Source organism: Megalopta genalis, chromosome 6, assembly GCF_051020955.1.
Source record: "Megalopta genalis isolate 19385.01 chromosome 6, iyMegGena1_principal, whole genome shotgun sequence".
NCBI lineage: Eukaryota > Metazoa > Arthropoda > Insecta > Hymenoptera > Halictidae > Megalopta > Megalopta genalis.
The window spans coordinates 12,654,828-12,681,629 of NC_135018.1; the positions used below are offsets into that span (position 1 = coordinate 12,654,828).

Genomic DNA, 26,802 nt, shown 5'->3' on the forward strand with positions numbered 1-26,802 from the left:
TGAAACTAGTGGCATTTTAAATAAACACACCAAAAAAAAAGAGCTCCTACATAAACGTACTCTAACGCGATGAAACTTTGGCTTCACGCTGTTCGTACTAGCGCAAGTAATTTATTATTTATTTAGTATTTTTATTTATTTAGATATTAAACGCTATTTTAGTTTCTTAAACTTTAAAGCAGCCTGAACAAATTCTGAGGTACTTGCTACAGCCTCTAATTTGTAACTTAACATGCGAGTGATACTTAAACCAAATGTTCAAATCTTTGCAATAACAATAAAAAATCATATATCTAATATTATAAGAGTAGCATACGTTTCTTGATAGTTTGATCAACTAAACGATACAATTAAAAATGACAACTCTCAGAATATTATCAATGTTTTTTCATTGGGTCTATATACTTTTGTCATCGCGGTATTAAAGTCAAGATCAATCGAATGATCTGTAATACAAACATTAGAAAAAATAAATATTACACAATTTTCTCAACATATACATTACAGGATCGGAGGAATTAATGTGAAATACAGGCACAACAGTTTCGTAACTTGTTCGGGGTTTTATTAGAAACATAAACAAATAGTACTTTACATAGATTGATCAGGATAGAGGCCTGCGCGTTAACTCAGACGTTCGAATCTCTACATTTTCCGGATACAACTTCGTTCACATGCTCGCAAACAATTCTGCCGTAATTCGGGCTCTCTCTCTCTCGGAGAAATACAAACTCCGCGCGCTGATCTATCGAAAACACTTCGCGAAAAATTATACCGATGGTCCTCGAAAAATTCTGTAAAATCGATTTATCCATCAAATCGTAATCCGCTCGTGAGAACATACGTACAATTATAATTTCCAACGCGCATTACATATTCTAATGGATCATGCGAGAGATTATTACATGGCATCTTGGCGAACGATCTTTTCTCTTGAAAAATGTATTTACCAAATTCTTCATCCCCGTTCCTCGGAGACCAGCGCAACCTCGGGTAGTCCCTAAATTCGAAACTTCCCCCGATTTCCTGATTCGCTGCGTCCCTCCACGGACTTCCAAACAGAGAAACTTTTCCATTTGCTGACTTCGCGTCGAGAACTTTTCAACTTGCACTCGCCTGCGCTTCGTGCTGCGAAAACACCTAATCGATCGAATGCAAACGGCTAAACGAAATCGTGGATTACATTTTACATCTGTACAAGATACAAACAAAAAAACTCGAGTGGTTCGTGCATATATATATACACGAACTCGCAAACATACATGGCTCATAAACATTTGAAGGAACAAACAAATTTTTATGCAAAAATTAAATAGCACAATCTTTATAAGTACTAATAGATCGTATTCCAGTGATAATCGTTTAGTTTTCTCAAAAGTAAAAGATAATCTGTGTTCATCTCTTAAGTATAAATTGCCTGCCAGCATTGATCAATTAATCACAAAAACCCAGTTGTTCCACTGAAAGCCTAAATAATATAATAGCTAAATCTTGTCGAATTTCTGAATACGTGTAACAGTGTTGCACACATTGAACAAATGAACTTTTAAATTGTGCAAAAGAAAGTGCAATCGAAGTTACACGAAAGTTGTGCATGAATCAATTCTTGCATAAAACGGATGCAACGTGGGTCGTAGGTTGCAATTTCATCGGAAACTGCTCTACATCAGTAGCCACGCATGGCACGGAATTTCAAAAAATAGCGCAAATAAAAAATTAAATTAACAAACATTACGATGTCCTATAATTTTCAGCATTATACAAAGTACTAAATGTACAACACAAACGACTTGTTTTTATACTCTTTCACAGTCCATGATTCGTACGAGAATGTTAAAAACGTCAAGCCAGCTTTTGTTCAGACAGTTTCTGAATTTTCTGCCAGAAGAGAAGTTGTCCTGAATTTTCGAAAATCTACCGAAAAGCTTGGAAAATCCTGATCGTATCACATTCTCAGACGCTTCCGAAGAACGGGGACAAACGACGTTTTCGAAACCGGATCAGCGGAATGAAGCTTGTCGGAAAAACGATTTCCCAGTTTCCATCCGTATCGCTGAGTATCGAGACAATCGATGCACGCGTGCAGGAGCATTTGCTGCAAGATAGCCGGGGAAACGTTCGCAATGGAACGACGCGTGCAAAGTAAGCAGTCTGCAAGTTGAAAAGTATTCGCGAGTATCACGAGTATCGCACTCTCGTTTGGCACAAGGTCGATACCATCAATCGAGTAAGAAGGTTTAATACATGCGCGAATAGATGTGCCGGCGTTTCTTTGATGTTTCTCTCGTTCCATCTATCTATGCGGAAAGTCCAACGCGAATCTCTCCAGAAAATCTACCTAGATCGCGAGCCGGTCCGCCGCTCTCTACCGAAATCATCTATCTCCTGCAATCGAATCAGGGACGGGTGCGAGTCAGCAAGTAAATATAAAGCAGGCCGTAACTCTTCCCGATACAAAGACCGAATCCTCCTTGTTCCATACCGAGATCCCAATGGATTCGCTCGAGAAAACCAGGTCGATCGCTCGATCGTTGCGTCGATTAAATTACAATTTTAGGAACTGTATCCATTCACCGCCCCGAAGCTGCTTGGATCTTCGACGTGGATCCTTGGTCTACCTTCGATTGGTTCCATCGAATCCATCCAATCTTCGAGCGTTCAGCAGACAATGCGTCCAACGTTTCTCGCGTTTCGACGACTTTTCGGACCAACACCCTAACGTTCCCCCAAGTCTGCGACGTCCTTAACCGTTCTCTAGCTGCCGATCAACAGCCAGGGCAAGATCACGGTGACGCAGAGAGCTGCCAAGCAACTGGCGCACATCGCTAGCGGACTGGCAGCTGCCTCCGGTTCCGTTTCGACCATGTAATCCTCGTCACGCTCGAACTCGCGGACCTCCACGTCACAGCGGAAACAGACGCGAGTCGTCTTCGGGTGGGAACTGTCCCGTCGCATCAGCAACGCGGAGCCTTTCCGCTCGATCTTCCAGCCGGGCTCTTGCAGCAGCATTCGCGTCATTTTCAAGGTCAGTCGGTCTACCGAGATCCTTTCCAATCGATCCTCTTCAGCCTCGTTGCTACCTGCTGCCTTGTCTCGTTAAGGATGGGTGCGTTTCTCGATGTGTGCCACCTGCGACCGCCGGATCAGCCAGCTACGCGTGTTCCGGTTCCAATGCGGCCCGCCACGCTGCCAGTGGCTTTCGTTATCTGAAAGACAACAGAGAGCATGAATAGAGAAACAGTTGCTGAGTGGCCTGCGCCGAATGCAACGCAAAATAGCCACGAATTTTACGGATGCTGGATGATCTTCGTGCCCCCTCTAGGTTTCCCGAATGATACGCGCGATCTATTCCTCGCTCGTCCTCTATACGACACGCGGTCTTCGTCGATGGCTAGATATCGGCTTTCGAAAACCAATGTTTTCGTTTCTTTTGGACCGATGGAGGGCATTCTTAGGACAACGGCTCGCAAGATGGTCTTATGGAACGGCAAAGCAGCCGTTGGCGATGGAAAAATCACTTCGCAGAGGTGGAAGAACGTTTCACTCTGCCGCGTTATCGAGGGATTCATTGTTTTTCAAACTGTTCGCACGGAATTTGGAATAAAGTTACGCGCGCTCTGAAATGTAAGCGTGACCTCGAAGCATTTTCATTTCATGCTATGCAAATCGCAGTCTGCCGTAAAAATGCGAAACGAGCGACTAAAAACGACAAATCCTGGCTCTGACGGAACATTTTCATTTACCTAAAAGTCAACAGCAAGTTGGAGTCGTTTGAGAAGCGACAGAACCTGGCATGAGCAGCGAAACGAACGAAAAAGAGACGCACAGAAAGTTATACGATCAAAGCAAATTATTATAACAGATTCGATGTACTTTGTTCCTGTGATACGCCGGCACGCGGTGACTGCACGCGCATGTATATCTTTAGATAGCTGTGACTGGTACCTCCAATGACTAATGCGTGCCACTGCTTCTTTGTTTCAAACTCAATGGTGTTAACCTAATTTCTGGGCAATTACAAGACAATAGATGCGTACGTTCATTTTAGAACATCTCATGATACGCAAAAATTTAGCAAAAAATATTGAAATAATATCATTTCGTACATACTTCTAGTTTAGGCTTACTATAAAAAGTTACTATGCTACCGTTTCGACGCGTTTCAAAATATTCTCAATTTTAAATACATATTGAACTAATTCGTTGTAACGTACGGAGAATCTTCCCACGAATTTTTTATATTCCTTCCTGAAGGCATACGTCAGGCTGGCGCCAGCCGGCCGGGAGTTCATTTGTATATCGCGAGTCGAGTACCTCCAAAGGGGTACGACGACGAACGTTTCTGGAATCGGACCACATAGGAACACCCCCTCTACCATGTTTCCAGAGAAAATCTGACTATATAAAGGGCCCAAACGCAACCGGGAATCGGGCTAGTTTCGAGTCATTTGTCGACGTGGAAACGCTAATGAGATCGAGTTTCAATTCTCCTTCGAACAATCTAATAGGTAATTAGATATCAAGTCAGAGAGTCCGCGGACACTTACATACATTTGTAAAACCCCCAAACGCGTAATAAATTAGCTTTTACCAGTTTTCTTTGGTTACAAATCGAGGTATATCTTTATTTCTTTTCTAACAAAGTTACGAGGCAGCCTAATACCAATTTCTCCAAACACCTTATCCTAACCTTAAAGGTAGCCACCCGTGTCGGAATAAACATCGGCTGGTCTACGCACCTTATCCTAACCTTAAAGGTTGCCACCCGTGTCGGAATAAACATCGGCTGGTCTACGCACCCCTATCAAAAATTCCAATTGCACATGCAACCTCCGGCCACCCAACCTGCCTGGCCCTCGGCTCGTAACATCGTTATTGTCAAGCTACATTGACGCCAAAAACATTACATTAACTTCACGTATAAAAGATGTTGTTGATATATCATCTATTTATGCACACTGATATGAAATTTTGTTTATGCGTAGAAGAATAATTTATAATTTTGTTAAACGACGTTCAATAAGAATTCAGAAACTAATAAAAAGTAATATCGAACATATGTACATGTAACAATCCTCTATTTGTTAAATTAATCGTCGTTAATAAATGTCACTAATTATTTGTGATAAACCCATGTTTCCAATTATTTATCAGCAAATATGTTTCTATGTATACCGAATTTGTATAGACATTCTTCTTTAATCTTACACAAATCGTAACTTAACCTTTTAGGCACGACGCGCCACTATAGTGGCTTTCGCGGATGTCATCTCTCTGGACGACGCGCCACTATAGTGGCTTGCTCTAGTAACTTACTCGCTTATCGTTTGAACCAAATAATCGTCTTCATATGCATTGTTTCACACTTCTTTTGTCTTCACATCGATTTACAACAGTCTACAGGGTATCCGAAAAATGTCTCGCAATCCGGAAATGGCGGGTTCCTCGGATCATTTGAAGCAACTTCTTCCTTTACAAAAACTTTCTCTGAGGCACCGTTAACGAGTTATTAACGAAAAACGGTGACCAATAAGAATCGATTACGGCTGACGCGAGGCGGCCCAGCCAACCAGCGCGCGAAGTCAAGTTCCGCTCATTGGCTCGGCCGCCTCGCGCCAGCTGAGCTGGGATTCGACCGCCTCGACCGCTGGCACCGTTGGCTCGGCCGCCTCGCGCCAGCTGAGCTGGGATTCGACCGCCTCGACCGCTGCCGCCATTGGCTCGGCCGACTTACACCAGCTGAGCTGGGATTCGACCGCTCGACCGCTGGCGCCGTTGACTCGGCCACTTCGCGCCAGCTGATCTCGCCTCTCATTGGTCACTGTTTTTCGTTAATAACTCGTTAACAGTGCCTCGGAGAAAATTTTTGTAAAGGAAAAAGTTGCTTCAAATGGCCCGAGGAACCCGCCACTTTCGGATTGCAATACATTTTTGGGACACCCTGTATATACAGACAGAATATACAGTATCAGACTCTGTACAGTACATATCAGACTCTGGCATCCAGAGAAATAGTCTCGCGCAGAATTCAGCCGTACCTAAAAGGTTAAAAATCGAACAGGTTGTCTAGTCCCATCGAATTCCATTTAATTCGTATATATCAAGGGAACAAAAATCATTTTATTTGTATAGTATGCTGTCTACTCACGGTGCTCGAATAAACCAAATTCAATGTCGTATCCCGAGTCACTAACCATCCTCCGAACGTTACGCTGCGCAACATAAAGCGAGGACGCCATACCGTAACGACCTTCTAACTCTTAACGTTCCTCTGGAAATTGGCGGGTCTTTAATACGGCGATCAAGAAGTTGAAGCGAGCGTTCCGAAAGAAACGTAAAAAAGTCGGGCGTTCCAGTTTTGCTGGGTTTAATGCGCCCATTACACGGAGCGAAACTGCTAAACTCCCGGACGCTCGCGACTGGAAATTTAGTTAGCAGGTGCTCCGGTTTTATGAGCATTTAATACGCAGATACTGATGCCGGGGGCGCTCCATCAACTTGCCGCGCGGGGCAACCAGAATTAATCGAAGCAACTTCAGCTATTTCGCCGCAGCTTCCGAGGCCGGGCTGCCCCGGAACTCGGGCCGCAAGCCGAAACTTCGTCCGCGATCGAGCAATTCCGTGCACGTGATGCCGCACGATTACTACGCAAACAACGACGTCGCGGTAAAACTGTTAATCTGACCGAGAAGGTACCCGCCAGATCGATAACGCCGCGTGGCTTATCAATCTACACCTCCGGCCCGGCCTAGTTTTCATCGAAACCGGAACAATCGTTTCTTTCAGCGCCAGGGATTGAAAACAGTCGTGATGTCGGTTTCGGGTTTTTGAAAGAGTCATTGGAGAATCGACAAGTTTCATGATCGGTAAATTGCAGAGCTTTACGCAAAATCGAAATGTTGTGCTTCGATTGTCCAAAAGAGGAGTTAGATGAAACTGTGTTTCTTCTTTCGATAGTTTTAACAAATGGAAAATGGTGTGATACATTCTTAAACTTTTCTAACGTCTTCACGGCTGTGTAATTCACTTACCAATATTTTTCCATAAATGCGTGAAATTCGCAGTCTAGTTGTTAGATTTATCGGTTTCGGTTCTTGAGATTGTTATGGAGAACCGAGGAAGTTCCATAACTGTTATAAGTAGACAATGGATTTTCATGCGAAATAAATATGCAAGAACATATGTAAAATATATGCGAAATAATGAATATTATTAATTGTAATTTGCATTATTATATGCAATTGTAATTTGTTCTCAATTTTTTTATGGTAAGCTGATCGACATTTCATTTTTGCTAGTCTTACCCCCCCCCCCCAAACTTGGTGAGAAAATGATGCGTGCAGAATTTGGAAGCAATCGGACAACGAGAACCCGTGCCGCTTTAAAATGTTTAATGGCTTCACTTAATTTTCAAACGTGGTTATATTTCGTCAGTTTAGAAATATTGTTAACGCTTTGACTGTCACGCCAACAAGGTCAAAAATCTCATTAAATTAAAGTATTTTTGTAGGGTGACACGCGTGTACACCCGATACCAAAATTCCGTGATTATACAAATCTCTCTGGTTGTAAGGCCGATTACGCTAAGCGTCGGAATTGATTAGTATCGTTGTTCGTCGAATTAAAAAGAAACAGCTGTTTTGGCGAGTCTTATAACCTTAAAGATTGAATTTGAAGCACTGTAAACTAGACTCGATTCGATGGTCCAAGGTTGACGGAAGTTGACTGAAGCAGACTGATTGCAGACTGATTCAGAACTGGATTGAAGCGAACAGCGCGACTGGTTTGAACGAGACCGAGCGATTGAGGACTTGACAGACTGCGAATTTACCGAGAGGATTATGGGAACGAGTTGAATTGGTTTCGAGTTTTTATACTTTTCGAAGACAGAGAAAACTAAAGACTGGTTGACTGGTAACGCGATGGAAAGGGAAGTAGAAAAGTGACGTAGCACGCAGGTAGCGAGAAATCCCGCACGGTTGAAGTACTCGAAAGTACAAAAATTACTTTTTATTGCCGGAAAGAAGACGGCTCGAAAAAAATTATAAATTTAGAAAACTGCGACCAAGAAGGTTATGGGCTCTACGAAATTGAAAACCTAACGAACTTTTTATCCATTGTAAGCCGTACGTTGAAGGACTATGATTTGTCCCGGTGAGCCGAAGGAAATTCTCCGTAAATCAAATTGTCTTTTAGAAATTGAAGGAAAAGGTAACTCGCCCCGGAGAAAGTCGACGGACGCAGAACGAAAATTCTGTTGAGGAACGGAACAATTTTATACAATCGAACTAAAATTGAAATTTTAAGTTGTATTGCATGAATTACTTTTAAAACATTGTTACCTTCCGCGGATCCAAATGAAATGAGGACGATATAATAGATTAGCGTAAAAATTAATTTTCAAATCTGAGCAAAATCTAATGCGGGTGACGCGGTAGTTAAAGTGTTAAACATTTTTTACTGGTAGGTAATGATGAGCTATACACGCATTACTTCTGAAGAACATATACGAAATCTTTCAATATGATTATCCATTAACACGTTCCGTGCCGAGCTTTTTTTACTCGAATCTTCACACTTTGATATTTTACTAAAACTTGAACGTGCAATTATATATATTAATTCTCGTACACATAACAACGTAACAAAAACTTATCAACGCCCATTCTTGCGGTGGAAATTGATTCTTCGGTTCTAAATTTCTTGTAAACAATTTGTTCAGTTCACTAAGTAAACATGCAAGCGTGTACCATCGATGGTACACGTGGCACGGAACGTGTTAACCCTTTGCGGACGAGAGTCGCCACGGCGTTTCGCGCGGCAGGACGAATGGCGAGTGAGAGGCGACAGTCGGTGTTTATGTTACATTTTATTATCTCTAACATTATTCAACGCACTGTTTTATGAGAAAGTCCCTGAAGTGGTGGCGCAAATTATTTTTCCGTGGACTGGAAATTTGTTTAATCAATTCGTACATTCTCTACAGACATGCAAAAAGGCAGAGAAACGAACAGCCAGTTACACATTTGAACTTTCGCAAAATTTTGATCAACAAATTGCGAGGAGATTTTCGTCAACCACAAGATAGATCTTCAAGTTCGACGGCCAACTCTGACGAAATTCGTCTAAACGGAAAACTGCATGTAATTGTTACTGGCACAAAGAAAGATTGCAAAGTTTGTTCCAGTCGAAACAAACCAGAGGGAAGACATGAGACGACCTATTTCTATGATACATGTCCAGATAAACCAAGACTGCATCTCGGTCAATGTTTTATAAACTATCACTGCCAAACGAAACTACAAATCATAATTTTTGTAAAATTATATTCATAAAAGTGTGAATATAGATAAACTAACGAAATATAACGTTTTGTAAGATAATTTATATGTAAGATCACTTTATTGTACCATATAAGACACTCGACATATTTGCAAAAATCACCTCGTCCTGCTATCTGACTCTGCCGAAAAAGTCGTCGTCCGCTAAGGGTTAAGCACAATGTATTTAACACGTTCCGTGCCGAGATTTTTTTACTCGAATCTTCACACTTTGATATTTTACTAAAACTTGATGTATTACGTGCAATTATTAATTCTCGTACACATAACAACGTAACAAAAACTTATCAACGCCCATTCTTGCGGTGGAAATTGATTCTTCGGTTCTAAATTTCTTGCAAACAATTTGTTCAGTTCACTAAGTAAACATGCAAGCGTGTACCATCGATGGTACACGTGGCACGGAACGTGTTAATAAGGCCGTCCGGATAATAGTGGTGCACTAAACTTCCCACCTCCAGCTCTTATTTGTTTCGATAAGAGAGGTCGATATTCAGATAATAGGTGTTCGTTGTCCTCGTACATAAGTGGCCATGTCACTGCCCTCGACGACGCTTCGGTGCATCAGAGATAATCCGATCTGCTTTGTTTATAAAATCGAAACATTGAAGCCAGTCCCTCGTTTGAAGGCAATTACGAAGGACATTTGTTATCAGGAATTCAGTTCACATATCTGTATGACAGTATGTCCAATGAAAATACGTACTATATATAGGCTTAACATTGTACTGTATATCTTCAAAACTATAGTGGATATAAAAATTGAACGATTATTACTTCTTTGTACGATAATCGAATTAGTCAAAATACCGCCACTGTTGTTGCGAAAAGAATATGTAGAACAAAAAAGAGACGAAAGATACAACCATATTTTCGGTTTGAAACTTGATGTATTTCTTTGGCTATTTCGTTATACAATATATATGTGTTAATATGTCATTTCTGAGAAGTACAAACTTGCTTTTATGTATACGAGCTGAACATCAGGATTAGAGTTTGAATATATTTCCAATAAAGGTAGGACAAATTCTTGCAACATAGACAATATTTTCCAGTATCTGTTGAGCATTGTTGATAGACGTGTTATAATAGTACAGCTATGGGCAAAATAAAGTATTTGATATATCAAAGCGGATCAACGGAACCATCTGCAGGATCTTTGTAAAATGAAAAAAAAAGAAAAAGAAAGGAATATCGGACGATTTCTGCAGAACTTAAGATATGTCATAAATTGCCATCGAGCTATATATTCGATATCATGAAATACCAGATAACGTTCCACAAAAAGTAAGATCTCGGAAAACCAATAGAAGAACTGATCCGCGCGCGCGCGCGCGATTCATCACTAAAATAGATTCGTCATGAGATCACAAGAATGTGATAGATTTCAAGCATTGGATCGTTAAGGGTTAATATTTCTACAGGGTGTTCGTTTTATCTGGATATCCAGAATATCTCGAAAACAACGCAAGATGGTGAAAAAATATTCTTACAAAAGTTGTTTAATTTAATGGGGCAGATCACGCGATTCTAATAGCTTTTTGTGGGCATAGTGGTGGCGGGGATTTTAAGATTACGTTAATTTTTTTTAAAGGGAACAGTATATTTCTTTTATTTATAATCTGTTAATTTGTTTTTCTTTTTTTTCTTTTTCTCAGACAAATTCGACGACATATTATTTGATATCATTCTGATCGGCAGAGTCATAAATTAGCGAGATGCAAAACAGTCAGATCGACACGAACCGTGAGCTGTCGGTCAAGCTGAACTCTGCGAGACTGTGCTATCTGCTCCTGATAGATCGATACAATGTTTCACTTTACTTTTTTTTTTATAAAACGCCGATGTGAGCAAATTTCAAATATACATTTAACACAATCGCGGCGAGCATTACACACGTGTAACGACCATGATTTTGATTTTGATTTCACGTAAAGGACATCAAATTAATTTTGTGGATATAAGTATTTAAAATTGTAACACATAGCATCATATTTAGGGAACTTATAGCTTCTCTTCGCCTATTTTATAAGAGAATACGATGTATTTTATACGATAAATACAATAAATATAACTATGTACGCTGGCGAGACTGGTTGCGAACGTCATAATAACACTATCCGTTTCTTACGCTTATCTGCCCAAGTATGTGATATAATTTCTTATCAAAAAATTGAATTTCTTTTCCGATCCTCATCAGCCATCGCCAGAATTAATCGCAATACTATGATACACATAGTAGATAAAGTTGCAGTTGCGATATCGCCGGGAGAGAAGATTCAATATATTTTCATTCGGAGAACATCGAAACCCGGACACGAAAGAGTTTTTCACGAACGAGTTGAAACGATTTCCGGTGAATGATAAATCATTCATCGAGGGTAAGACCCCGCGTTAGCGGAATCCAATGAATCAAACGGATCGCTAGTATTTCGAGGCGAAACGAACCATCAATAATAAGCCATGAATAAGTTCGGAAACGGAGAACTTTTACAGCAACGACCATTCTTTGGCTCGTTGCGCGCCGAGTTTCGTCCTGGTTCCGCTGCCTTGACAGCTATTAGCACCGGTTAGATGAAGTTTAAAGCAACGTTAAATCCGAAATTAGGGAAGAAGCGAATTCGACAGACCCGAATGGTTCATTAAGCGAAATGGATGATGTGTTACATCGCATTGCAAAGTCGTGATCACCAGCAGATTCAAACTTCGTGCATTCCAGAATTTGAAATCTCGTTTTTCTAAAATTTTATCTACTATGTGTCTAGCGTCGAATAGAAGCACGTTTCAAATCAGAGAAAGCTGCGATTTCTGTTAACGTATTGCGTAAAATATGACTGCATTCGATAAAATATCGTGGCCTTCAAGACAATTCTTGGAATAGATTGTTGCAGAAAAATGTGTTGCACGATTTCCTGTAGCTATTATCCCCTTTGAACTATTAATGGAACGTTGGGTACGTCAAGTAGATGTACGTAGTACGTTCGATTCACTTGTAACGTGTACGTTTGAAAATGATTCTACATAATATCTATTGTACAATAGAATCTATATAATATTTTAACGATCACTTATTTATGAACTCGATACATGTGAACGAGAACGAACTTCCATTTTTTAAAATATGAATAGCAAAAAACAAAAATATGATTTTGTATAGCGTGTAAAATGTTTCCAACCTCTTTATCTGTAAGAAGATTGACAATATGTGGTACGGCTAAGAGAAAAGCAGTTAATTTTAACATCTTTTCAGTTATTTCTGCCAGTACATTAGGCGAGCACCATTTAAAACACATTCGATGTTGAAACCATACAAAAAAATACATACGCGAACTCCAAAAATAATTGAAAAAAAAAATTGAATTAGAAAAATTTTCCTTCGATTGAATCGCTCTGCTATGCAAAAATACAGACAGTATTATCTGAAAGTTTTCATTATTTATGTAGCAGGTAATTTGTGACCTGTTACACAACTTCTTGTAACGAAAATAAAACGATACAAAAATCTATACTAGAATAAAACAGAGCGGTAGCTTCGGTAAATTATACTTCAATTACAGACGACATTTGGTTTGTAATAATAGATGTGGCAGCAAACTTCGCTCGGTGAATCGATAGAAAGCAATTTATGTATTTCTATTTCCTACATATGAGCGATACGGTAAATACGAGAATGTTTCGGGATACAGTAATCAATAGCCTTGCATAAATTGATAAGAATAGACCAAGTTTGGTACGTTTCCCGCAGACCGAATGGCTTAACATTTTATACGTACCTTCGGTACAGTCTGAATTAGAATTAATTCAAAATCTTTTCTTTTTCGAGTTTTTACGCCTCTAAGAGAGGAACATGCAAAAATCGACGACTAAAAATATAAAATTGCCAAACTCGTGTCAGTTATGCCAGTAAACACGCCATCTATACTTAGTGTCAACACAACAATCGTACAAACTCTATAAAATCAAAGTAATTTGTTTAAATGAGGTAAATATTGCAAAATTGAAATGCTTGATGTTCGTTGTTAATCTTTTAGCATTTCGCAGATTCCAACTATTAGCATCCTGACTATATTAATAGAAAAATTAATTTTGAAAATTGTTGCAAATCATTCCAGCTTCTGGACGTTAAACATCTAAATCCCGTAATTAGTGATTCCTTTCACTAATGATTTACATGTGCCTCGAAAATTCACAAACCATGGAGAGTTCGGAACACCTCTCGAGACCATAGACGAATAACATTATCGCGTTCAAGGATGAACGAGGTTGAAGAACATCACAGTAAATGTGACCTGTTCACAAAACCCGGATACTCTAGTTACATTATTTTTGCGACCGGAATTCAGTGGGTCGGAAAAAATCAATGACACAACGCAGCAGCTAAATATTCGAAATCTCACAACAGAGAGTACATCTTAATTGGATAAAATATAAACACTGGAACGCAGCTACTCTTGCTCGGAAGACGTTGATCATTCCATGAAATTCATAATTCGTCGAAGTTGCCGATGATACCGAGCACAGTGGAAAACATCAACGACCCCCGAAATGTGCCGCTGGTGAAATCGCGAGACCGATTTGGAATGGTTTACGATCGCCGTCGATATTCGATCCTCGACGAGCAGATTTCATTCAATTGCGCACCGAATGAAATATCGAAGGTAATAAAAATGTAAAATAAAAGAGATCCGAGCAGTTTTTAATTGAAGCAGCCCCACCGCGGCGAGGGAGGAGGCAATCAAGAAAACGCGGTCAGATGACCAGCTCGGATTTCGCACGGTTTAATTACTAAATCTTCAAGTTAATCCGAGTTAATTTTCGATATCTTCGTTCACAAGCGGAGTCGGACAACCAACATTCTCAAGAATATATATAATTTATTAACACATTACAAATCACACACACACACACACACACACACACACACACACACACACACACACTGTCTACGTCTCATATAAAAAATAGTTGTAATAGTTTTCCACTCGCAACTATCAGGGGTGTGCTTCTTTAACCTTTGCGTAAGTAACTCATCCTGACCTAATTCCTAATACAATAAGCAACGAATGTATAGTCGAACACATTTTCAAATGAAATAATTCTTTTAAAATTGGATCCAACGATTGAAATTTTGTTGAGATGTTAGATGGACTATTAGTATACTAGGCAATGTTCAATAAAATTTCTGCAGAAAAAATTAAAAAAATTACTTCTTTCAGCTTTTTTATCTTCTTGTTAGCGTATAACGAAAAGAACACGTTTTATAGATCTTGGTAACTTATATGCGTACTAAAAATGTATCGAAGTTGCTTAACTGGATAATTGCAGCATAATTCATGTCACACATTTTTAATAAAATCACAATAAACTGTACGCAGCACGTTTAATTAGTATACACCGTCAGCAATTCATTTGCAACTTTTATGAAGTTCTAACATTAGATATTAAAAAATTAAAGTGTTATTGTAGACAATAAAAAGCAGAATTTCTAATGGTCAGCGAATCTAATGCACATAATTCGTATTACCGAAGAGTTTTATATATTCGGTTAGTATGTTGTACTTTTTGCGTCCTCGACTCGCCTCCATATTCTGTAGCTCATGTATACGCTTAAAAATGGAAGAGATAAAAATTCGTTCTTTCATTCTGTATGAATTCATACTTGGAAGTGCAGTAAGATGCATTCGTTTCGAGAACTGTTCCGTCGGTGAAGCATGAAAATGATTCAAACGATTAATGGGAGGTAATGAATGGAGAACGAACCACATTCAGGTTGCCCATCTGCAATCAGAGATGAGGAATTGCGAAAATGTATGTACACAAATTCATGCGAAAGATGTTGAAACGATGCTGAAGTGTTTGAACGCGAAGAATCCGTAACAAGAAAGCAACTCTTTTTCGTATTCATAAAATTAAATGTCGAGAAAAGTTAACTTCTCCTTTTTAATTTAGTTCATCGAACGCAGTGCAACGAAGTAAATTTAGTCGACCTATAATCAGACACATTTCACCGGATAAAATTACAGGCCAAAAAGTAACGAGAAATTTATCCGTATGAGATCGTTTCCGATGTTCCTAAAACAAAAGTTGAGAGAGATTTAAACGTGTAATTTGGAAGACGTTCATTCTATTCAAATGAGATTTTTGATATGTGTTTTCATTTGGAAATAAATGATGAGTAGATTGCAGATATTATGCATCTATGGAAAAATTGTGCAGGTGTAATTTAAAATATTAAAAATATTTTAAAAAAGTTTAAAAGGTAAATATTATTTTAATTAATTCAATTTAATTCTTTTTAAATATTATTTTCAATCTATTAAACTGATTAAAGAGAAAACGAGCTTGCTATTTAGTTTCTATAGCCTGCAGTTGGCGCAGACAATTTTTATTTTGCATACAAATCCGCACTCTAATGATGAGAAATTGTGTTCTATTTTCGCGAAGTTAAAAATGCTGTACAAACAGTACAAAAATTTGAGAAGTTTCGTGATGGAGAATCTGGTTTAAATCAAATATGTAGCTTAATTGAACAAAATTCACATTACCATAATATTTGGCCAACCTAATATTTTTCATTGAGATTAATTTTACAGACCAGTTAAAGGATAGTAAAACGATTCGCTGAAGTATCATTTCTTCAAAAAGGAATGACGACGTGTTATCGAAAAGAGTGTCAGAGATGTTTACATGGATGATGAAATCAGACTTTCACCACTGAAGAAGCTTAATTTTAAGAAGCCAAACCTAGCTCGCAATTGCTTCGATTCGCGCGTTTCCAGGAGGAAAGTGTGGAGTGTACAAAGCGGGCATTCTTGCGACGATAAAACCAACGTTTGTGACGTTCCAGGCCAATAATATCGAGAAAACTGATATTTCCCGCAGTTTCCTTGGGGATCGTTGCCGATATAAAAAGTATAAAAAGTAAGACTCTGATAAAATGTTCGCCAATTACGCCAATGGCACGGACCTCTGACGATTTCTCCGCGGTGCTTAACGATCGCACTACTTTACGGCTAAAAGAACACGCTCGGACCAAATCTGTGATGTTCTAGTTTAAGACCAGCAGCGTGGCAATGAACCGTGTCCCTATTTTTTACTAATAAAAAACCATTATCCGGAAAAACAATTCAGGTAGAAGACTACGGAGAAACGCCCCGTTCGAGAGAAATGGTCAGTTCTCTAGAACAAATCTTGAGTTTATGCACCTTTAATGGCAAATTCGTGTCGACTTCACCAAGTATAACAGCGATTTCGCAAGCTTTCGCCAGGCAAACCGAGGGTTTCCATTAAAAGCGACGCTATTCAGCCATGAGACTTCCAGATTATTTAGGAACCCCAAGAATTTATTTTTAGTTCTTACTTCTCTGGAGAAAATAATTAATTTAATTCGCTGATAATATACGACAATTTTTAGAAATTGTCATTGTCATGCGTATTATACCTTCACAAAATTAACCCTTTGCAGGTGAGCATTTTTTAAAGTGCTAAGAATGTTTTCTTCAGCAAATTGGATTATGCATCGACGACTTAAATGCTGGAAAACAGCAGAAAATTTTTCTGTTCTTTTGTTATGTACGTAATCAAATCATATGCTTGCAATTTTTGGAACAACGTGTATAATTCTGATATCGTCAATACGTTGTAGTGCGAGTCTTCGGCATTATTTCTGTCACTTAGTGTTTGGGGACTGAGAGAGTATGCATCGTCGGTCGGCCGGTATAACTTAATCGGTTAAAGCAGTCATCCGGCAAGCGAAAGATCCGGATTCGAATCCCGGTCACGATCTATCCGATCGGTATAGGACTCATTTTCTCCTACAATGTCGACATTGGTGCTCGAAAAATTGAAGTCTTTGATCCGAATTTTATGAAAAACACGCAATATTGAACTACATGTGTAAGAGAAAACAACTTAAACTAGAACCTCTTTGGCATTTCGCTATTTCAATCTCATACAACGAATCTTTCTCTGCATTACAAAATGTGTGCAATTCAATTTCTCTTCATCGATGCATAATTGTACAAGACCTATTAATTATGCTCCAGGGTACGCTACTTTTTCTCGCATTTTTTTCTTTCAGTACGTAAGTTTGAATATACGTTCGTCATCATGATTAAGACATCTACTTTGAACTAAAGCAATGTTGTTACCGCATCGATTCAAATTGGAAATAGCCTCATTATCTTCGACGTAGTAATGAACACCTAGTCACGTTCTGTGATAGACCTGGTCGATTCGCCACTGTAAAATTGATCGTAACACTGTAAATACCTTGCGTTTCGCGTTCATTCTTCCGGAATATGTTTCCTGATATCATTAATTTCTGCAGAAAAGTTCGATTATTTCAAGCATTTGCACGAGTCCCATTTTCAAATAGATAGGGTAGTGGAGCCGAATACTGTGGGGTGATCAGTTGGGTTTTCATCATTAACTTTATATTTATCCGATAAGACACACGGAATTCTTTTTTAATTACAAAATAAACAAAATAAAAGAACGAAAAGTAGTTTTTATACAAGAAGGAACAAAATAAAAAAATGCGAACATTTGGTATATCTTATTCGATAAATATAAAGTTAATTTAATAATATCATTAATTACGTCCATGTAATTATGAATCCGAAATCGTTTGTATTATTAGAACGAAGCCACAAGAGGCGCAAGCCTCGACTTTAAAGACAATCTAACAAGGAGGCGATGATATACAACGGTATGTTCGATTGGAAACGAGCCTTCCGCTCCGATACGCTCAGCTGCGGGGGAAAAATAGAAGCGGAATCTTCCAATTTAGTAAATTACGAACGAAGCCTCTTCTTACTGAACTCAGAGGCTCTCGTTCGCATGATTTCTCCGCGCCATTGCCTGTTCACGTTCAACGAAATATCCGCGGACTACACATTACACTGTCGTCACAGAATTCTCGACAATGATGTCTAATCAGCTAGATCGGTTCACGCAGTTAACACGTTCCGTGCCAGCTCGGCACGGTGTTTACTCGACTCATCACACTGGCCATTTGATATTATTATGACCCATTCTTATGGTGCAAATTAATTCTTCCGTTCTACATTTGTTAGAAACTATTTTTTTTTTAGCGGATTCAATAAACCTGTAAGCATGTACCACCGGTGGTACACGTAACGTGCTAAAATACTGAACGCTTCGACTGATCTATGATCTCCTATAAATACTTACGGGACTATAAGGAATGCCATATCTAACTCAGTCTACATCAGCCTTTGATTGCATCGTTGTTTGAATCGTATATAGTTTTATACATTTTTCGGTACACTTGGAACTTTTTTACCGAATATTAAAGATCAATCGAATATAATCGATTCAATGTAAAATTCGAAGAATACTGCGCCAAAAAAGAAAACAAGTTGAAATACTGAAAGAAACAATATTTCTCTTACTGTACGTACAGTTTTAAAGATAAATAGAATATAAATCAGAAAAATTCTTAACATAGTCCTTAACACGTTCCGTGCCGAGCTTTTTTTACTCGAATTTTCACACTTTGATATTTTACTAAAACTTGATGTATTACGTGCAATTATTAATTCTCGTACACATAACAACGTAACAAAAACTTATCAACGCCCATTCTTGCGGTGGAAATTGATTCTTCGGTTCTAAATTTCTTGTAAACAATTTGTTCAGTTCACTAAGTAAACATGCAAGCGTGTACCATGGATGGTACACGTGGCACGGAACGTGTTAAATGGTGTATCCGTTTGGTGTATTAATCTATATTCTCTAACGAATCTACATTCAACGACGAATGATCGATTACAGAACTGTCTCATCCAACGATAAAGTAGTTCGCTCACATAACTAATTCGCTGTTATTTTAAGATATACAACAATGTTATTATAAGATACAAGGAGTTCTAATTAATCAATGTGGTAAGCGATATCGCAAAATGATGAGATTCTTCGAAACGAATGTTTCTTTCCACAAAATATCGAAGAGCCTGATCGAAAGTTGGCCGGCACGTTGATCATAAATTAACGAAGAGGAAAAACACGCGGTGGGGATCGAAAGGCGGATGCTAATTAATGGATCTCTTACAGTGGCCGGAAGATTGTATTTCGAAGGTCTTGGACAAGCTCGCGAAAGCGTATTATTATGCGAATTTCTCGAGCTCGGCGAGACCTTTCAACGTGTTTTAGAACGCGAAAATTTTCACGTAATTTGCATATCGGGGTACACGTGTGATTACACTCGTCGCGAAAGAAATGTGAATGCGTGACCCGCGAGGTAAAAGTACACCGCGATGCATGCATGTATGCATAGTTGTTATTATTCCGCAGGCGGGGACAAGGTTTCTAGGAACGAAACTATCGTTAAATGTCACTCGAGGACAACATTAATGGTTACAAGACCAATAAAAATTACATTTGCGTCACCGCGGCCGAGCAAATATTTTCCGACGGTCGGCAGCGAAGAAACGTTGTCGGCGGACGAGTCCGAAAAGATTCCACAAACAGATTATACTTTAGAACATTTCGTGTTCGTGGTACTCCAAGAACATCAATTTCTTGCAAAGACCAGAGAGTTATTAATAGACTGCGGATCTTTATACAAAATAAAAATGTTTTAAAATGTTTTTAATAACAATCCCAGTGAACATGAACGCTTTGAATTACCGCATTAAATGAAGATTTGACCGTAAAACTGAACTTCTTTTGTAGGTGAAACTTGAAGGATGCATAGTTATTAATTTTTTAAAACAATCGAGCTTCAAGGGAATTGTATTTCTCCTTGAAAAATATATGTTCTCATTGTGTGTATGTCGAGCATTTTACATAAATTTAATAGAATTTAAAGTAAGCGCAGTATTTAATATTATCTAGCTGTTATATAAGCATTCAAGTTTTGATAAACAAAATTATTCTGTTACATTCTTAGAATGATTTGATTGTAATGTATCTTAACAATGTTATATTAAAATTGAAAATATATTAATTTTTACTACGATTTCAACGATTTCTTTCACGCGTATGACGTTGCATAATCTAATAACGAAATGGTTGAGATTGCGATTATTCGTATTTACTGCTTCTGCGATTTGTTTGTTTATGCAACGGATAGTTGTGCACAGAAAGTATAAACAGAAGAGAGGAAGACGTCAAAGTAACTGCAACGAGATACGGTGATCGAGTGAGTCATAAAGATAATATTTTAGAAAACGATTAGTAACTGGTCCACGATAATGTCGATAATGTCCACGGTATAAATAAAACATGAATGATTTTAGATAACGAGTGAATAATAATAAATAGAATTTATTGCGGATTATGAGAGCATGTGGCCGACCAAACGCAATTTCTCCATATTATTATTACTATTATTATTATTATTATTATTATTATTATTATTATTATTATTACTATTATTACTATTATTATAAACAGAGATTTTCATAGAATCAGAGTAACACCACTAAAAACCAGTGTAAAGATCAGTCTTCACAAAAATTCTACGGAAGCGAAGGTGTTTCTTTTAAAATCAATTATATAACATACTTAAAAAAATTCATTCAATTAATCGTTCGAAAGGAATATACATGAAATATCCAAACACTAGCAACGACGTACGGTAAATTCTCCCTAATCGATGCTCGGAGTGCACACAAAAATGGACAATTTGGGAAGAGGAGATACGATTATTATTATTTTTATAATTACCGATTGTCAACAACTATAAAAACGAGCCAAATTGGCCATTTTTACACACAGTGTAAGTCTCGATTAGAGAGAATTTACTGTATCTATTGTGGAAAGCAAAATCCGATCGTTTTCATTCGTGCCCTAATCACAAATTGAAAAATTAATCATTTTTAACATTTCGGAAGCAAAGATCGAACAGCAGCATGTACATATCATACGCGTGTTGACCTTGGCAACATATTTCAAGGACATTGAAATCGGTTAGAAGGACAAACTTGGAAGAGAAATTCTTGCTGTTTCAAAAACGTAATCGTAGCGCTTTGATTACCTGTTCCGGTTTAGGCTGGTTTTTTTCCATACAGGGTGTTCTAGGGCATTCAATTATACTATTCATGGTATAACTGGAAATGGTCCGATTCTATTATGAAGAAAATAAAGAGAAGTTTCAATGTGCATCGAGCACGCGCTTATTAGTATACGCCCTTGGTAAAATTGGCGAGCCATGAATAGACATGCTAATTACTACGCGTGTCATAACTTATAAAATCTTCTTTTTAATTGGATAAACAAATTTTATTCGCTATTTTCGACCTCACTTTCCGCATCAGATTCTTCTTAATCGTGCATCCTCGTTTGTTAAGCTTTGTTTTAAAATATTTCTCGATCGGATGATGAGCTCGCTGCGGGGTCGAAATTCTATGTACGTGGTCATTGTGTAACTATGACCGTTTAGTTACGGATTAAAGGTGATTCGTGACGTCGAAGCAGTGTTATACATATTTGGTACGGTAGTCGACTCGCAAGCTTAACAGAAAAAAGATCCGTGCAGCCTTAAGCAACAAAAAGAAGTAATCTCGTTACCGGTGTCATCGCAATAGCATTAACAATTCTCTACGAGTCACCTTGTCAAACTTCCCGTGAATTCGTCACGTGACTCCCCGATCCGCTGTTTTCGCTGGCAATTACCCGCAGCACGCGAAATCACGTTGTGAATTATTCATGCAGGTCAAAAGGATCAAGCAATATTCGGCATCCGAACGTCAAGAATTCGTCGCGGAGTTCCCAGTAAGAACTCGGATATACATGTTTCAGGCATCCATGCGATTACTTACGACATCGAATCTCGTTAAAGAGCCGTTCACAATTAATATTAAGATTGATCTCAATTAGTATAATGAAAAGGCAAATCGTAAACGATTATATACAATAAAGATACGCAAATGAACGCGAACAACGGGACGCTCAACGTATGGATCTTGCATATCTAATCGATCAAGTTATTGTCAATCTCCTCCAGATTTAGAAACCACGATAAAGAACGCTTATCGGCCTGAACTTCGCCATTCGTACTACCGACTGCGATATTCAATTGTTTTTCAATCTTTACCTCTTTTTACCTCTTGATTTGCGTTTTTCTGACGTAACAGGTAAGCGCATAAAAAATGGGTGCCACCACGGAATGGGTTTTTATGCAAATGTACACTTTTACGGATACGAATTGCAAAACTGAAACCGAATAGAATTTCATCTCTTGTATTAGCAATTGCGATTAGAAGTGATACAAAGTGCACTGTAAAAGTTTTTGAGCCTATATATGATAACCGTATTTTAGATATAGGTATGTATGTATGTATATACCTATGCGTGTCTCATTACCAGAGTGCGAATTTTATGCATTTATGCAATTTTCTATTTTTATTTTTATGCACTTAACTAAAGTTAAATTAAGCTTTACGCTCATGAAGCATTCATCGTTTCACGCACATCAGTCGTGAATTGAATAATTGCATTATAATTGATTGCGAAACAGCAGTGTAAATTCAAATCTCAACCTCTTAAATTTGAAACAGTACGCTATCATCAACTAATTGTCGACAAATGCATTGGTAAGTTGTATTCGGTCAGAATTGATTTTTCGAAATTACGAAATTACAAACGCGATCGAATAAATCAATGTAGAGTCAGAAGCCAGAAATAAAACAATACCGTTACTAATTCCATTTTACGAAGTATTTTATTCGTTTGCTGATGTTTAATATCAGCAAATTTAATAATAATCGCTTTATTTGATAATAACTGATCGGGCGACTGCACCGAATACATTTCTCGTTAAACCACTTATGACCAACCGTATTTGTAAAATACGTTGCGAAAAGTTTTGAAAGGAGAGTTCGATTATATATAACAAATATCTTAAAAATGATAAGTGTATAATTATTTTAAGTTTCACAAAATTTTATATGGCCAACGTATGAAAAGGACAAAAATTTTTCTAGGACAGCCAAACCGGATCTTAAATTGGAAAATCATTCTTCAAATCTGTGAATTTACATACTTTTAGTTTTCCTTTATTGCGAAGATGCAGAGCTTTTTATCGGTATTTTCCACTCTAGATTGTAAAACAATATACATTTTAGTTATTAAACGTGCAGCTACTTTTAACACGTTCCGTGCCGAGCTTTTTTTACTCGAATCTTCACACTTTGATATTTTACTAAAACTTGATGTATTACGTGCAATTATTAATTCTCGTACACATAACAACGTAACAAAAACTTATCAACGCCCATTCTTGCGGTGGAAATTGATTCCTCGGTTCTAAATTTCTTGTAAACAATTTGTTCAGTTCACTAAGTAAACATGCAAGCGTGTACCATGGATGGTACACGTGGCACGGAACGTGTTAATAAAAGTGTTTTTCACCGAAAATTACGATTTAAAAAGACCGAGTCTCATATTATGTACCTTTATCCTATTTCCGACATCGCTGTCAATATTCAAGAATACAAATCAAGGATGCTAGGCCCCGTTATCGGAAAATCTGCGCTGTTGCAATGAATTCCTCGAATCGTCCAGTAATGCTGCGGTTCCCCGAACGGGCTCGCATAAACCCGACGAAACTCGCGCACAATGGCTGGATGCGTTTACACGTCGGAAGTGTCGTGGCGGCGCAGTTCGCGCGACCGTCGACGGTCGATATTTAGCATCGTAAATCGGAGAAGGCTCGCCGAGTGACAATACTCAGCTTGGGATATCGCGTCGACGCGGGGCCGGAGAGGCGCGGGCAACGTAAACAACAATGACCAGTACCGACGTCCTCCGATCGTCGTCGCCGCCGCCGATAAAATTCTGCCCGGCAATTATCGGGTCCGTCCGTCGAACGGCAGATTAAGTTTCGATTGTCCGCCGAGAATGCTTCGGCACGTTCATTGTCATGGCGACTATTGCCGCATGCGCCCGCTGCTCGAATCCGCCGTAGATTCCGCGGAACCTCGCGAATGTACAAGGTCGCGCAATTGACCCAGAAAAACAATGCCGAATGCGTCGATGCATTTGCGCGATCCCGTGCCGCATTCCCCGCGACTTTCCATTTTCCCGCGACAATCCAGCACGCGACCGCCCTTATCGTGAATCTAGAAATTACCTTGCGAAACGCGAGGATCAAGCGCGCGAGAACCGGCCACGGGATTCAAGATTCGTAGATCGATGTCACGTTGCTCGTTGTTGCGACGATCGAGATCGAAACGGTCGTAAATGCACGTTCGAACTGGCCGTATGCAGGCGAGGGTTGGAGTCCTTTGATTAACAGAATACGCGGATCGTATTGTGCTCGCTTTACGAAAACGGATACAACTCGGCAAATATCAGGCGGTTAAGTTAAATTATAAGATACGTTGCTTCATCGAAGATGCAAAGATATGTGCCTCTGTGAGGAGGTACATTAGGCTGTTTACAGATGTAAGTAATTCTACTTCATTTATTGTGTGTGATTACTCCAGACAATTAAAAAAAAAATGACTATTTTTAATCATCCGACATTTTTCTCTCGATCAACATCTCGAACTATCCGAGATGCGATACAAACTGGAATAAGACTGCAAATTTCATGAATTTGTGAGAAATATGAGTATGGTAGAATTCCAAAGACTAAAGAGATTTTATCGAAGACAATTTTCTGTTTCTTGCGTACTTCTATATTGCATAATGTTACTATGTAAACATAGTGTTTCCACAGAGTACGAAATCTATTTCAAACTAATCGTAAAGAGCGATCAAACATAATCGAAATCCTATAGGACATGTTCTCTAAGCTTCACAGGCAACGTCGAAGATTCAATATTCATGGTACAACAGAGTACGAAACCTAAACCAAACTAATTGTATCCATCCATTATTCACTTTTTTAATAATATACTCGACGTGTATCGAATAATTACGGTTAAACTTTGGTACAACGAAGTCGGGGAATAAGCTTTCCATTTAAAAGTTCGTTTTACAATAAAGTATAAATTAATTTCTGCTGACACAGACACAATTTTGCAACTACCGTGAAACATGAGTTTACGAGCGATGAGTTTGGCATCAGTGGTTCGTTGTATCAAGGTTTTACGTAATAAAGAAATTGCGTATGGAACGCAGGACCATATTATACTCATCTTTCGATAGAACCCTAGTTTTCGCAGGTGCTTCCAACGATCCAATATTCACGTTTTGTTAGAAACTACACAGGTAAGTCCGAGCCATCAGTTCGTCCCATAAATTGGTAGCGAGAATACATATAAATGTATAAACTTGTGTGTTCCGTGAACACAAAATGATAAAGGAACAAAGCAGAAGTGTTTAAATAATCGAGTTCACAGTCTAGAGGATGCATTCGAGAAGACAATTTGGCGAACAGAAAGCAATTTCGTCTTCGGTGAAAACAGCGAAAATCCAACAACGAATAATCATTTTCGACGTCTGTCGAGTTTCGCAAAAGAAATACAGCATCAGTTGCCGCAAACAATATATTTGTGCCGTTTACGGAGGTGTTTTATCGTTCCAGGCGTGCGGAATAATGGTTCGATCGATTGCATAAAGGAAAGTTTGATCTCGAAGATCAACTACATTCCGGACGACCAATTAAATTAACCAATGGATGAGATGCGAAATTGATCGATTCGAGAGATTTCTGAATCTTCGGCATTCCAAATCTGTCCACAAATATTCAACATTTTGACCGCCGTGTCACTCATATGGGGACAGAATTATTCGCTCAGATTTGGAAATGAATTTTTGCGCTAATTCTCCCTAATTCCATTGAAATCCGTAAAAATATGGGAATCTTAACGAAGTAATCGACGTCACACAATTTGACTTTTCAATTTCAATCCGATCAAACAAAATACTTGAATTTTATGAAATCAGGTTATCGAGGTGGCAGTCAAAGTGTTAAAATGGGAACACTAAGTGGCACGAACTTATAGGTCGACCTAACGTATAAATAGAAGAAAGGGAGTTCTTGAAGCTGACAGCTCCACATACCTGTAATAGGAGACAATCGAAGCACGCGAAGAAAGCCACGTGTCTTCCCTGCAGCAACGTCGAATGCAGAGATCCGAGTGTGGTGTGGCCAAGGCCCTGGCGCGTCGGGTACGCACACGTGGGACGTCGGTCGGTGGGCACGGTCACGATGGCCTCCGGAACACGAGATGCGTGGGCGCGCACGGCGCGATGCGTGCAATGCGTGCGACGGAGCACTCGGTCGCGCGCACGTCCTACCTCAACCACGTCTGACACGCGAATGAGCACCCGCGAAGAGCGATGTCGCGAGGCGGCAGCCGCGCCAAAGGGGAGGAAGTCTAGGGAACGCGCAACAGACGGGAGGACCGGTCGCTAGACGCGGCGCGTCGCGTCGTGTCGTGTCGCGTCGTGTCGCGTCGTCCATAGGCTGACCGCGATTCGTTGTTTCTCCTCACGGCCGACAGCCGATTGGTCCACGGAGTTAGCCGACGTGTAACAGCCT

At 39.1% G+C, this 26,802-nt stretch overlaps 1 protein-coding gene and 2 long non-coding RNA genes across 6 annotated transcripts in view; all 3 read right to left on the reverse strand.

Annotated features, from left to right (window-relative positions):
* Sesn (Sestrin) overlaps nucleotides 1-26,802 on the reverse strand; it is a 296,174-nt gene that overhangs the window by 184,550 nt on the left and 84,822 nt on the right. The gene's annotated exons all lie outside the window — the stretch shown is intronic.
* On the reverse strand, nucleotides 2,971-26,801 carry LOC143259781 (uncharacterized). Its single transcript, XR_013033780.1, has 2 exons — nucleotides 26,322-26,801; nucleotides 2,971-3,206 (listed from the first exon to the last, which is right to left on the reverse strand). It is a non-coding gene; the product is annotated as an uncharacterized LOC143259781 (long non-coding RNA).
* LOC143259782 (uncharacterized) lies at nucleotides 23,211-26,314 on the reverse strand. Its single transcript, XR_013033786.1, has 2 exons — nucleotides 23,763-26,314; nucleotides 23,211-23,406 (listed from the first exon to the last, which is right to left on the reverse strand). It is a non-coding gene; the product is annotated as an uncharacterized LOC143259782 (long non-coding RNA).